This window comes from Olea europaea, unplaced genomic scaffold, assembly GCF_002742605.1.
Source record: "Olea europaea var. sylvestris unplaced genomic scaffold, O_europaea_v1 scaffold722, whole genome shotgun sequence".
Taxonomy (NCBI): domain Eukaryota; kingdom Viridiplantae; phylum Streptophyta; class Magnoliopsida; order Lamiales; family Oleaceae; genus Olea; species Olea europaea.
In genome coordinates this window covers 158,884-174,815 of record NW_019265623.1, presented here as the reverse complement: position 1 = coordinate 174,815, position 15,932 = coordinate 158,884, and the positions used below count along the sequence as shown (strand labels likewise).

The 15,932-nt window shown below is 33.3% G+C and overlaps 1 pseudogene; it reads left to right on the top strand.

Moving 5' to 3' along the window:
* The first annotated feature begins 128 nt into the window (after positions 1–128).
* On the top strand, positions 129–8,627 carry LOC111390844 (annotated as a pseudogene).
* Positions 8,628–15,932: the final 7,305 nt, after the last annotated feature.

The window sequence follows — 15,932 nt, the reverse complement described above, 5'->3', positions numbered from 1 at the left end:
GCTCACTAATCGACTTTGTATCACACATATCTTGACATTTTTCAGATCACAACATTGACAAGAGACACCAAGCAAAATCTAACTCCCAACAAGACTAATAGCGAATTGGGCTGCTAAATTTCTGTTTTATGGCTCAGTAGTTACGCACACTTAGTATCACTTTTACTAAAACATGGCACAATAAATCCAAAACAAACTGTGTGTGTCCTACAATCCTTGTCTTGGAATTTTCAATATTCTTTCTTCAGTCACTCCCTTGCTACATTTAGTTACAATAACTCGTCTTTTCTTTTTTCTGTTCGAAGTCTCACAAAGATCATTGATCTGTTCTTAGTTACAACTCTGAAATTTGGTAGTTTTCAACAGTTCATTTTTTTTCACTACATATACACCTTTCCATTCTTCTGATTCTTCACACACGATGTGAGAGTTTCTCTATTTTTTTCAACAAAAAGATGTGCATGAAAAGGGTAGTTTTTTTTTATTCAATTTGTTCTTCGCTTTCTCAAGTTTCCTCACAGGGACAAGTTGTAAAATGCTACTAAAATTTCCAAATTTCTATATTGTTACATCATGATTGAATAATGAGTGTAGAATCTCTCATTTCATTATTATCTCAAGCCCTTAAACAGAAAATTTGTAATTTTTAGACAGAACTTTGTACAAGTAATTCTCATATTCGCTTCTTGGAGTTTCTATCTATAGATGCACTGGTTTTAAGCAACATCGGCATAAACTATGGTCGACTGGGAAATAATTTGCCATCTCCTTATCAAACAATTGAATTCCTGAAATCCATGAATGCCGATCAAGTGAAGATCTATGATGCTAGCCCTGAAGTACTAAAACTTCTATCAGGCACGAGGCTTCAGGTCTTAGTAATGGTGACAAACGATATAATTTCTGGTATTGCTTCAAACCAGCTTATCAATGGGTACGTGACAACGTTCTTGCTTATCATCCCAACACCAAAATCCGATCCATTCTTGTCGGGAATGAAGTTCTTAGTTACGATGATCAGAAAATGTGGGCTGATCTTGTACCAACTAAGCAGAAAATCAAGAAATCTTTAGTTTTCTATAACATTCATAACATCAAAGTTGGGACACCATTGGCTATGGATGTAGTGGAATCAATTTTCCCACTTTTAGGTGGGAAATTTAAGGATGAAATTTCGGACAAGATTATGATCCCATTGCTGAAATTCTTGAATGGGACTAAATTATACTTTTTTCTTGATGCGTATCCTTATTTAGTGCTTGTTTGGTAGGGATTTTGTTAATTAATTTTTGATCGTTAGAGATAAAGTGGGTCCTACTTGTAAGAGAAGAATTCAAAAATGACGATTAAAATAGTGAAATAACGGTAAAAAAAATTTGATGTTAATTGGATTAAAATCTCTACCAGACATACTCTTAACATGGTCCGAGACTCCAACAAACATTAGCCGAGATTTTTCATTGTTTGAGGATGTAAATCAGACGTACAACGATACAGGGAGTGGATTGATTTACACTAATCTTCTTGATCAGATGCTTGATTCTGTTGTTTTCGCTATGCAAAAACTTGGGTTTGAAAACATCAGGATTGGGATATAAGAAACAGGCTGGCCTAATGGAGGTGACATGGATCAAACTGGTGCAAATTTATACAATGCAGCAAAAAAATGACTGCTTCTCTAGCAATTGGAACACCAGCTTGACCGGGGTTTTGATCCCAACCTTTTTATTCTCCTTATATGATAAGAACAAGAATTCCAAGCCAGGAACTGAGAGGCACTTGGGAATGTTGAACCCAAATGGGACTCCAATTTATGAGCCATACTTGACTGGAGTTCGGCCTAGAGATGATTATCCGCAACTGTAGGAGTTGTTGAATAACGGACTGTTTAAATGGAAGTTGTGGTGCGTGGTGGCGAATTCAGTGGATATATTGGAGTTGGGGTCAGCATTGGATTTCACGTGCGAAAATGGGACTCCTGATAAACTTGCGTCGAAGAAGGCATGCTACCATTAGGGCTGTTAATGGATTGGATTTTGATTCGAATCCGATATGAATTCGATGAAATTAATAAGAGATGGATTTAGGGTCGAGATCCGATAATTCGATCGAGATCCAAATCTGATAATCTATTAACTAAATGAGTCAAATATGGATATAGGTCTATCTGATCCGATAACAATCCGATCCGATTTATTATAATAATATATTATATTTTTTTATATTATCGCATAATTTATGACACTGTTTTTTTCCATTTTGAAAATTGTATTATAATTTAATTGTAATTTTTAAATAATAAATAGTATTATATAATAGTATAATATTTTTAATTGAAAATTTTGAAGAGATTTAATTTTTTTATTAATTAAAATAAGATAAAACTAAAAATTAATTTATTGATTAGATGTACTATAATAATTTGTTTTATAACATAAAAAACTAACAATTAATATATCCAAAATAATTTACTTTGTTCAAATTGATATTGTGTATAATTAAAATCTTATTGAGACTATGATTTTTAATGAAAATAATAAAGTAAACTAGTAAATACTTAGAATTGACAAATGATTATAATTAGTATCCCACACTGAAAGATCACTAAATCATTGAAAGAGATGAATCCTTTAAAAAATTAGTATCCCACATTGAAATATCACTAAAACATTCAAAGAGGAGTCTCTTTTAAAAATGAGTTAAAAGGAGCATCACTTGACTTGAATAAAAAAAAATTTGATTTGGGCCTTCTAATCCTACATATATAAAAGAGTGAAACATGGGTGGGACACGTGTCATGAATATACATCATCTTGTGCATTTTTTTTTATTCATTTCATCGTTTCTCCATTTTCCACGCTATCGCCATACCTCTTTCCTTCTCTTCCATTTCTTACTCCATTTTCCTATGTTATTGGCCGTACCTCTTTACTTCTCCATTTCTCCCACACAATTACCAATTTCACCCATTTCCTGCAAATTATTTTTGGCATATACATGTTCCTCTAGCTGTGCATTTCAGAATTATGTTCGATGTTTGCTTTTAATGCTTTCACGAGGATTAGAAGAGTTTGTTGTGGGTATAGAAGAGATTTTTTGGCCGATTTGGGAGTTTTTACCCATATAATGTTGCTTTTTAACTCAATTTGAACGATTTGTTCTTATTGTTTATGTGCTCTTCAGTTTGAATTATTCTGGTTTTGACTTCTTTTTTATGTCCTGTGAGTTATTAAATTCTAATTCTGTGATTGATCTCAAATTGAAGCCTTGCTATAATGATTGATTAAGTGATAATTATTGCGTTGTTCGGACTTATTACTGGTGGCTAATTTAGACAAGATAGTAGTAATTTTTGTGGAGAACTATGGAATTTAATTGCTCCTCCTTTCACGTTCGTTGTTGTTAACCTAATAATACTTGATTACATGGTTGCACAAAAAGGAAATATTTTGAAACCTTGTTGCATGTAAGTTGGGATTGAATTGATTGTTACAAAATCTTAGGCAATTTCTACAGAGGAAGGAGGTAGGAATCTGTTGATATTGAGCTTGCATAATTTTTTTTTTGAGATCCCTACCGAACAAGTTTTTACTTTACGAAAATGAGAATTTTGTAAAAAATACTACGTGCGTTTTATGGTAAATGTTTGGATTACCCTAGCTGAGGTACACCAATGGGAGGCTAATATGTTGCCTCTATTGGTAGAGCTAATGAACCTATAGATTTAAATTTACCGTTGTTTTACCCAAGTAAAAGTATTCTTGGTTTATTTTGTAGATGGTGGGGGATTTCTTTGATCAGCTGAAGTTAGAGATGTCAACGAGTCGAGCCAATTCGTGAGCCAAAGCTCGAGCTCAGCTCGAGCAAAATGAGCGAGCTTTTTTTCGAGCCCGAAGCTCGGCCAAAAAATTGGGCTCGACCAGAGCTTTCGGCTCGAGCCTCTCCGAGCCGAGCCGGGCAGGCTTTATTTTTTGGTTTTGGTGTTCCTTTTTTTTTTATTTAATTAAGGTAGCAGGCTGCTGCCTTGTTAGCAACCTACCTTAATTCAAGGCAGCAGCACGCTGCCTTTAAAATGTTGAATTTTATTTTTTTATTTTTTTTATGTATAAGCCCATAAGCCCGAGCTGGCCAGCCACCCTAAAATGGGGCTCGGCTCGAGCTTTTTCCAGGCTAAACCACGAGCGACCCAAGTCGACGAGTCCGATTACAATCTCTAGTTAAAGTATTCTTGGTTCAAGAAGTAAAAGCTATGGTGGCATGTAGTATTCCTTCATTTGGGTATGGAATCTATGCATTTGAGCTTAACTTGTTGATGTAGTATGATATTTCCTTATTATAAAAGGAAATTTTATGTTTCTCTTTTCTAAAGTTGCTAAGCAATTTATATGGGCAATGTTTTCAAGTAATTTATCTTGAATTTATTAGATTTATGAGGTGCTTAATTGATTTTTGGTCAAAATTTATTAGTTTATATTTGCATATTTTTTTGTTCAGATCTGAGTAGATGAAATTGGATGGAGAAAATATATAGATCGAGTAGTGTAGAAACTGTTCCGTGCTACTGGGCTATGGAGAAAAAAAAAAGAAAAATAAATAATAAAAACATTTTTTTTAAACAAAAAAGTAGAAAAAAGAAGCTAAAACACGGAGCTTTAAGCTCCCCTAGTGACAACACAGAGCTCCCCTCACTTTATTTTTATTTTCTCTAGTAGTGACTTTTGTTGTGCACACCTCCTCCTCCTCCCCCGCCGCCCTTTTTTATAAAATATAGATAGTATTCAAATACCCCAGAGTTCATCAGATTAAGTCGTTTAGAACATACAATATATTGTCTAATAAGTCGTTTAGGACATACAAAATTTAGTACCAAGTTTCATATTCATACAAAATATTGTCTAATAATAAAATTTCATTAATGTAGATGAATGACTCACTAACAAAAGTTGAACTTTATTCTTTATAAACAAGATGTTCATTTTATTTTTATTTTCAAAATCAGTTTCAAAATGTCTTTTACATTTACAAATGCATTTCGGGAAAATTACCAAACACTTATTTCTAACATTAATTTATCAACTAAAAAAACCCCCATTTTTTCAAAGGTTTTAACGTTCCTCTTCGTTAATTTATAGGTTTCTAACATTAATTAATTTATAAAGGTTTTAATGGTCCCCTTCATTTTTCAACAAACCCTACTTTTTCTTTGTCATTTTCTCTCATTTTAATCTCTTCCTTAACCAAAAAGCAACAGTGTGAGATTTCTTACTACACAAACACCACTTTTCTCTTGAAATGGTTTCACAAGTTGCATCTATTTTAACTCGTGTAAAGGATCTAGATTTTTTTTTCCAATTTCCAAAGTACATTGTGTACTATTTTCTAATTTGAAATTTTCCCATTTCCAGGCTTTTGTATTTATAAGTATTGGACCGTTCTTCCTGCTCAAGTCAATCTGGTAAGGATTATTTTTGCATTTTGCTGATTTTTGTTTATTGTCGTTATTATTATTATTAATTTTTTTTTGGTAACGTATATAGAATTTGCTCTTTATTATTTGTATCAATTTTTGGATATCTTAAAAATTTGTATTGGAATCTTTTATTATTTTAGGATTTCTCCGTAGTTATGAAAATTGGGATATCTACATTTCTAGATCAAGTATAATACATTCAGTTTTATGCTTAACAAATTTCAGAGACTTAATTTTTAGCTACCACATCTCTATATGCCTAGCAAATTTATGTCATTTAAGCCATTTGAGTTTTATTCTTTCAAACTACATTACTTTACAATGTGATTTTACATTTTTAGACAATGATTAGTATAAAAAAATTAATTTCCAATTGCTTCTAAGAGTTTAATAAATACATTTATTGTTGTAGTGGAGATATTATGTTGTGCGAAATCGATCTACCAACCATTTCTTTCGAGTTATCACACCTTCATTAGGCCATGACATTCGTTTGGTGAGTGTTGTAATTATTTTGTGAATATAGTTTTAACGTTGATGCAGTTGATATTGATAGTCAAAACTCATGTTTTGTGAATATAATTTTGATTGTCTATATTACATTTAGTTTTTTATAGCTTTTGTGTAGGAAATTATAGTATCTTGAAATTTAAAGGTCCATTTTCTATTAAATTAGAATTAATGGGTTCTAAAAGATCCTAGTCGATTTTCTTACAATTAGATGTGAGTGATCATTCAATTATTGATGCATCAAAATCCAAAAGACTATTTTCGAGGTGACTATTTTTTTCTCATTGAGGTTCTGTTGCGTTGGTTAGCGTGGTTATAAAAAATTATTTTATTGTACATGATGGGTTTTCCTTAGAATACAAGACATTGTTAAGGAGAGTGGGCTTCTTCGTGATGATTCCAAGAATATAGAGGAAATGATAGTTCAACAATTGAGATCGAAATTGAGGTAAATATTATGTTCTTCTGGCTAAAATGTATTTAATTTATTTTTCCAGTATCATATGGTTGTTTGAGTGTTCAAGAGGGGCAGGAATTTCCAATTTTCTGCAATATGAATTCAGTTTCATTTTTTTTATTATTTATTTATTTTTATTTTTTTGAATTTCAGGGAAGTAATCTTGAGATTTTTATCCAAATTCCAATGGAATTTTCATGAGCTAAGAGGAAGAATAAAGGTAACCCCATCTCCTTCCAGTATTATTATAGCTTATCTGTCATTTTATCAATGCATTCATTATTTTGTTTTTTATGCTGTATATTCTTTTGGATCCTATTTAAAATAAGTGGACTCGTTTTTCCCCTTTGAATACGAGTAGCTCCTCTACGTCACGGCAATTCAACCTGAACGAGGTGGTGGTTGAAGAAATGAACCAGCTAATGGAGCAGCGGAAGAGGCTTTCAATTCGCGACCAAACGAGTGAATTCGGTAAGAATTTATTTGCTGCTGTAAAATTGACCGCATAGGTCTTAATAAATTTTTATTTTTTTATTTATATTGCTACTGAAGTTCTAAAATCACATATGCAAAAATCAGTTCCTTTTAGCATCTAAATATCACTGTCCATATAATCGTTTAATCTAGATAGTTGCTAAATAGATAGAAACTCAGTTTCTGTTTCTTCTATCATTTCATTTCTTGTTGCATGAGAATTGATGACTCAATGAGTTGTTAGATTTTTTACTTTGGGCTAAACTGAGAGAGGTGCCTTTATTGGAGGGACATGTTCTTTTGAAGAAGCTTAGGGATGCATTAGAATGTTTGAGAGGACGACTTGGGACATAATAAAGAAGATGTGAAAAAGGATATTTCTATGGTTAGTGTCTTGTTACAAACCGAAGTTTTTAAAGTGATTTTGTTTAAATTCCTTAGTGCCTGCTGTTCATTATATGGGCTATTTGAAAATCCTTTTTCTACATTGAATAGGTTTTACATGTACCTATTATCAATATTAATTGGAAAAACTCAAGAATACATTACATTCGAACTTATTTCATTCTTTTGAACACAGTGCAAATTGAAAATTAATTTGGCACTTTCTTCTACCTTGTTAGATATCCCTTGGCTCTTTGCAACCTTTCCAAAGCAAAGATACATTACAATTTTATTTATTTAAGTTTTGATTGTATCACTTGGTATTATTTTTCACTTTGGGTTGGGGTGACATACTTGTAAGTGTTTCATTTTCTTCATTTCAACTTTTCTATCTTTTGTTGGCCATAGAGTTCTTTTGCTATACACTCATTGCAGATATTCAGTCATGTTTACATTATGTATAATCTGATGAACGCCTGAGATTCTTAAAATCTACCATCAATGACATTAACTAGAAGAGATCTCAGTGATACATGGTCCCATTTGATGAATTTTACTTTATAGGTTTTCACAATTCTATATCCATTCAAATTTCCATACAAGAAGCATTTTCACTATCACATTGATAACATGGTTTCCAGTTAATACTTACTACTTCCTTATAAAATCACCACCAGTCTGGGTTTTGAAAAGAGGTTAAATTCATAATTTAATAGCGTGTTGCTCACTTGTTTTTCCCATTTTATGTAATGTGAGGTAGTTTGAAGAGAGTGATAGTTCAATGGAGATTCAAAGTAAAATTTGAAGAGAAAGATCCAGAGTCAAATTTGAAGAGTGTTTTCTTGCATTTCATCTAGCAAAGTGCAAGTTAGAAGTTCTTGTGTGGGCCAAGTGAGGCAACAAATGTTCTTACTTCTGATCTTTTCTTTGCACTCGTTCAATGCGGACTTTTCCAGGTGATTGTTAAGTGGAGGAAATCATCACTTTTAATTAAATTTATGTCCCCAAATTTGCTAAATTTAATCTCGGATGGGAATATGCTAAATCTTATCAAAAAAATTGCTTCATTTTGAAAACTATGATCTTGTACCAACTTTTGACATGGAAATAAGGTCTTGAGAAAGAAAGTGGATTTCTTTCCTGATGATGGCAATAATATTATTTCTTCTTGATTATCTCTATTTTCAAATGTTCCGAAAATTTAAATATTGGTTGATGCAGCTACGGCTGAAGTTCCCACAATCACCAACTGAAGATATGAACTATTTGAAAACAAGATCCATGCTGAATATCTTTGGCCTGCAGAACTACGAGAAGAATTTTAAGAAATAATTGTTGACTACAATACTTTGCCATTGTTGAATGATAGGTAATCATCAAATCATTGCTTATATTTAGTTAAGAATACATTCGTGACAAAAAGTTAAATAAAATTAAATAGCAAATGTTCATATGAAGAATCGAAAATATACAAAGAAAATAGATAACAAGTAAATTCATTTGAAATAATTCACGAATAGATTTCATGTTTTTGAATGAATTTCTCCAAAATTTAATTGCATTTATTTTCAACATTAACCAACCAATGTGCAACGCACGTTATCCACACTAGTATAATAAGTAAACACATCAAAATAGTTCAAATATTTTTTAAAATAAATAAATAATTAAAATCTTGTTGAGACTATGATTTTTAATGAAAAAAAAATTTTATTTTTCTAATTTTTTCAAATTCGGATTGGTTATCGGATAACATAGTTAATCGGGTTGGATTTGACATTCAAATATCCTTCGGATTATCGAATCGGATCGAATCAGATAATTATTCTTAACGAATCAAATCAGATTGCAGCAGAGCAGATCCGATCCATAACCAATCCATTGACAACCCTAGCTACCATCCAGTATCGGAGGTTGCACATGCGAACTATGCGTTCAGCTCGTATTTGGCTAAGTTTCGGGACAGTGGTGCTTCTTGATACTTCAACGGCCTTGCTGTTCAAATCACCTCTAACCCAAGTAAATTTCTAATCAATCACCATCTCGTCTAAAAATTTAAGTCAATCTTCAACAATTTCTTTAGTTGGACAGATTTCATAAATGAATGACCTGCTCGAATACCATGTTTATTGTTTTGTTAGGCAGGTCATGGATCTTGTGAATTCCCAAGCGTGACACACTGAAGATGGTCTCAGACTCTCAATAGATAGAGCTGAAGAAATTTCTGAAGTTTTATATAATTTCAGTTTTTCTATGCCAAATTTTGAATTACCTACTAATCATTCTGCCCATGTAATAAAATGTAATTCATTTTTCAATCCATTTATTCAGTATATATAAAGGATAATTTGACCTGGAATTGCTTTCGCATTTCAAAATTTCTGTTCTTTTGGTCCTTGTTGCAAAATAAATTTATTATCTTCCAACACACAGGTTCAAGATTTCTTCTACTTCCAAATTTTGTGTGAGTTTGAAAGTAGTAGTGTATAACACAAAAATTTAAGTTAATAACACGAAAATCTAAATTAAAACTTCTCATTAAACTAATTCACAGTGCACGAAAAAATCTCATCTTTATAAAGCTATTTTCAATTAAATATCAGTTCAATTAGTAAATTTTGCTGCCCTATTACATCCATATAACCAGGGTGCGGGCATCATTTTTCGACGCCGAACTTCGAGGTTTTGGTCATAGATTTAATGATGATAAAAAAATAAAATAATATTAAAACAATATTGAAAACGACATAATTTATATATTAAACTTGTTCCTTACGAGTTTTCATATTTCGATATCGTCGTACAATAACTTCATTATCAAGCTTAAAAAATATATCTTTCTCTACATAAACAATTGTGCTACCATTCATCCACTGATCACCCATCCGATTGCGCAATCTATCGTTTACGATACTCATTGCAGAAAAGACTCTCCACAGTAGCTGTAGCAACCGGTAAAATCAATGTCAAAGCCAAAAGTCTGTAAACCAATGGATATACCCTATCAATTCGCAGTGCAATTCACCTTTCACAATCTCAATTTCACACTGTTGACTCTTATCTCATGATAATTTCTAAATCACCGGCGAACATTATGTATTAATAAGTCAAATTTTAATTATATTTGAACAAAAATGACAACTAGTGCCACCCGTACATTAAGCATTCTGCCTAAAATAAATAAATAATAGATATTCAACTACATGAATAATCAGATGATAGATTTCACAGAAAAGCTGAAAAAGTCAAGAGGCATTTGTTTAACAATAATGACTGAAAGCTTAATCTCTTAAGAGATGTTACGTTTATTTACTTAACTTTAGAATTTAATAAACCCCCTTACGTGCAATTCAGATTCAAATATTTCAAAGGCCAGACACGCGCAAAATTTCATTATCGGATAACTGGGAACTAGAAATCTTATTGGCCATTACTTAAAAAATAAAAAATATAATCCCTTAAAATTTCGTTCCACGAAAGCCAAAGACAGGTCCAGAGAAGCCTCAACTATATCCCCAGTTCCAAAATTTTCTTCTTCATTAATTTAACTACTCTCTCCCCTTTGCATCTTAAACCCCAAATTCTAGATTACAGCTCAACCACAGTTCTTCAAACTTTGCCTTTCAAAATCTAAAAAGCTTTAAACAAACAATTTCTATATCTTCAAGCTTTCATTTTCTTTGCCAATTCTACTGTTTATTCAACAACCTAACTTACTTGCAAACTAAGGAAATAGACACAAACAAAAGATGAAGATACATTCCTGAAATTTTCAATAGTAACATCGAAAAGATTTGGTTTTTAATCCACATTCAACAATTACTCCAAATTGTTTTTTCTAAAAGAAATTCACAGAGCATAAATCCAAAATTCTATGATATTTTCAAGATTAAGAACACTCCGTAAGTTTAATAAAGATTTTCGTTCCTTTTCAATTGAAGTTAAAAGGATGATAAAAATAAAAAAATCAATGATTGTGTAGAATTATCATTTTATCTCGATAAAAAATAATACCTAGAAGTGTGCATCAATAACTTGAAAGCTGTAAGCCCCTACCGCCTAGTCGCCTACGGCTTCTTTTCTTCGGTTCTTCTTCTTTAGGGGCAGCAGCTGGTGCCTGGCGGGAGGCGATGGCAGTTGCCGCCTGCGGACTTGGGTGGAGGAGGATTGGGGTTTCGACTTTGGGGATATTTGATACACTTACTGGGTCGGAGATTAGAGCCCCTAATCTAGGAGATGCCGGCCACCACCGGTGGACTGGAAGTAGAAGTAGCCGGCGAGATCAAGGGCAGAGTTTTGAGAGAAGCGGGCGAGAGTCGAGAGATGGAGAGAGACTCGATTCAAGGGTTTGGTTTGGTTTTGATTTCAATGAAACGGGTTAATTGAATGATTTGAATCAACATTCAGGGTCTGGGTCTGGGTTGGTAAATGGGTCATGGGCTGTGGAAAATTGGGCTTCCATCTAGGTTGGACATTTAACCAGGCTTTAAAAAAAAAAAAAAGAATAAATAAAATAAAATTTTGGGCCTACTGGCAGTTCCACAATGGATAGGAACTCACCTAACAAGTTTGACAGTTCTTAGCCTTCGATTTAATAAATTTCATGGAAACATGCATCCAACAATTTGCCACCTTACCGATATTCAAATCTTGGACCTTTCAAGGAATAATATATCAGGGAAAATTCTAGAATGTTTCAACAATTTCACTTCTTTTCCAGGTTAATTTTGGACGGAGTTAATGTAGTGTTGACCCTCCTTTATCAATGTAAATTATAAACAGGGAGCTTAAAAGATTAACCAAAATACCAAAATTAAAGCAAATATATGATAGATAAAATTTGTTTGCTTGCTTACTACGGGTAGAAAAATTTTGGCAGCAAAACCTATTGAGTTAAAATTTACTTGACAAGTTAAATTATATTAGCACTTATATGTTAATTAACTCTTCTTAAAATTAAATAAATTGTGATTAGATTTAGAATCCAGAAAATTGCAGCACTTATTTCCCACTTATTTTTCATGGTTAAGGTGGAGGTTCGATTTACAATGGGATAAATTCCATCTTTAAATCCATCGTAAAAATATGGCAATTCTTGAATCAAAGAGGAGGATAAGAATGAATAACTGGATTTCGAACGTGAAAATTTTACACATCAATGATAACCCTTCAGTGATTAAAGTTTCAACTCTTTTTTTGTTTATAATAGAATATTATTGAAACCGAACACAACTTCAAAGAATTTTCTCTAAGGAATTCTCAATGTGAAGTATTATTAAAAGAGATTGTTATTGATGTAGGTAGCATTAGATTCGTGATCCAAGTAGATAATAAATCAGAGTCTATTACAACATAGCTTTGTAATTATTTTTGCTAATGACGAATGGGACTATCCATCAAATGCCACAAAACTACACGCACTTTGTCTTGAGATTACTAATACAAGACAACCACACTAAAAGCAATTATGGTTCAATATGGTATCAAAGTTCCTTAAATTTAAGCAATGTCACTTGTTTAAAACTCAAATGAACATTTGAATTCCAAAATTAATATTCTCAAATAAGCCACTACTTTACAAAGGTATATAAAGAAAATAAATGACACATGTCACAGCTCATCGTGACAAGACAACTATTTACTTTGTTTGGTTTCGTCTTGAAATGAGCAGCACTGCAACATACCCCCTCGACAAACACAATAAACTGACCCAACCCGAGGCCATCAAACAAAGGAAGCCGAAGTGATGCTATTACCTCAGTCGATGCGACATATAGAGGTCAGGTCTTCATGATCGAGGCAAAGTGCCACAATCTGCTCTAGCCTATTTTCGAAACGATGATGAAATATTTCATTCCACAAGACATCTTCTATTACTTCGCCTCACTTATGAGATCCTCTATACAAGATCTTTCATATGATTGATTTATATGATATCTCTACAACAGAAGTCTCTCGATCAACTTGTCAGTCTATTTTTCAAATATCAAACCCAGACCATATGGTGACCACTTTTCAAAATCATTAAGTATCATCTAAACCTTAGATTGTAGAAGTGACGCCATGAGGATGACGAGTAGGCCTTTATGACGAGGCCACTTATCTTTCATCCAATGATAATTACTTCAACCCTTCCACTATAAAAACTCAAACTAAATGCCATTCACAGGCAATTTAATTTTACACTCTCAATATAGTAATCTTGTTTGGTATTTTTCTTTTTACAATATGGTGCTCGTACACAACCATGTATCTCACTTCCTTCATTCCACACCCAACATACATTTCTATTGTTGATTGACTTGACCAGAAAATGCTTATGATCACCTTCCCTACCAATCAAAGAGGCGACGTGTTTCTAATGATTTGTTTAAATGTGTAAGAGCCTTCTGCCTTGGGCCCAGAGACAAAAGAGGTTTGCTACCTTAGGCATAAAGGACAAGGCTTAAGATTTTTTGGGAGCCAATGTTGAGATGATAGTTGTTGAGACATTGATGATGTTGAAGACCAGTTCTACGACTACCACTTTCTTCAAGTATGAGATGGAGAGGTGGCTGAATCACACCTCGTCTTGTGATGTCAATAACCTCCTTGATGTAACCTATGCCTAGATGGTTTGAGCACTTGGGGAGGGCATCGCCTTGCAAGACTTATTTTAGGACTTGATGAGATGCAATCGAGAGCTTAATGATCGCGTCGAAGCATCTTCGAAGCTAGAGTAGGATGTGAAGAAGGCTAAAGATGACATCCTTGAAGTTGAGTTGAAATGAATTGAGGTTAAGATGAGCTTGATTCGACTGATTTAGAGGTCAGTCTGCTAAAGAGGGAAGCACGAGTGCTAGTGTGAAGTGGCCGCTTTCATGAAGCGAATTTATAAATATGACAACCATCGACTAGTTGTTGCTGAGGCATTGGAGGCCTCTAATAAAGAGAAAGTTGAGCTAAGGTTGATAGTCGAGATTTGGGCTTGATGTTGGGTTTTGATGGACATTGGGTTCTTAATTCAAGTAGACAATAAATTAGAGAGTTCATTACCACCTAGGTCGATAATGATTTTTACTAATGACAAATAACATTGTCCATCAAATAATGAAATCACAAAACTACATACACTTTGTCATGAGATCAACAATACATGACAACCGTGATTTACCTCCCTCACAATGCTCCAGGGCCGGGGCTGTGGGGGCCCTCAAGGTTGGGGTTCAACCTTTTTTTTAACAATACATGACAACCAAAGTTGAACCAATTATGATACATCATGGCTTCTTTCAAGTTTAAACAAGTAATGTAACTCGTCTAATGTTCACATAAACATTCTGATTTCAAAATTAATGTTCTCAACTAAACCATCATCTTACAAGGGTACTGTAGGAACCTAGGAACGTTTTAATAACATCGAAAAATTGCAAAGCTAAAATCAATATTTGTAGATCTGAACAAAACAGTAAAGAACACGAACGATTATTCGGTTGAAGTCCCGAGGTTCAGCGATTGGTTAGATTGCCTAGTCCCCGTTGAGCATCCATGAAGGAATAAGCTCGAATCCACTAAATTACCGGCCTAAAAATACAGCAGTTTTCAAGTTACAAACGGAACACACAGTTCCAGTCATAGCAATAGCAAAATTTCCTCAACAACACGATGAACTCACACAAGAGTTCATTACATCACACTTTCTCTCAACCAACAACAGAAGATCGAGAAGATCCAAAGGAGAGAACCAAAATTATAGAGAGAATTTCTAACTCAAAAAGAAGTTGTGCGTAAAAATGAAAAGCCCCAAACCCTCGACTTTTCAGCTTCTTTTATATGGGAGAAGCTAATTGTTTGATCTAATGGTCCAGCAGTTGCCAAATGTCGAAATCCAGTGAAAGTTGTTATTTCACAACAAAAAAAAGCGTTTTCTTTTAATCCAATTTCAACTTTCAGATTGTTCTGTCTTTTGGGCCATTAAACCGGGTCACTAGTTGGGCATTTTAACTTGGGCTTCACAAAGGACAGCAACCCAATTTCTATATTCTCCACCTTTGCTGTCTTTTGTGCCTGCTAAACTTATCTCCATTTCATTTGCTCTTATTACCTGTAAAAACAAAATAATGAAAATCAGTCTTCTTCAAGATTAATTAATCTTAAAGAATCAACAAACTTACTAATAGGGATTACCTTGGTTCCGACATCTACTGGATTTACCTTAGCAGGTATTTTGATCAATCTAATATCACACCTATCAATGATATCTCTAATAAAATGAAACTTTATACTATATGTTTGGATCTATCATGCAAAATATGATTTTTACTCAGAATAGCACTTTGGTTGTCTGAACACATCTCTACCTGATTTTCTATAAGTCCTAATTCACTAAGTAAACCCTTCAACCATAAACCCTCCTTAACTGCTTCAGTTGTAGCAATGTATTCAGCTTCGGTAAAAGACAATGCAACCAATTTTTGAAGCTGGAATTTCCAGCTAATGCATGTATCATTTATAACATAAAAATATACAGTTGTAGACTTCCTATTGTCCAGATTACCAGCAAAATCTGAATCTACATAACCCTTAAGTCTAAGTCCATTTTTATTAGTTTTGAACATTAAACCTAAGTTACTAGTTCCTTTCAAATATTTAATCATA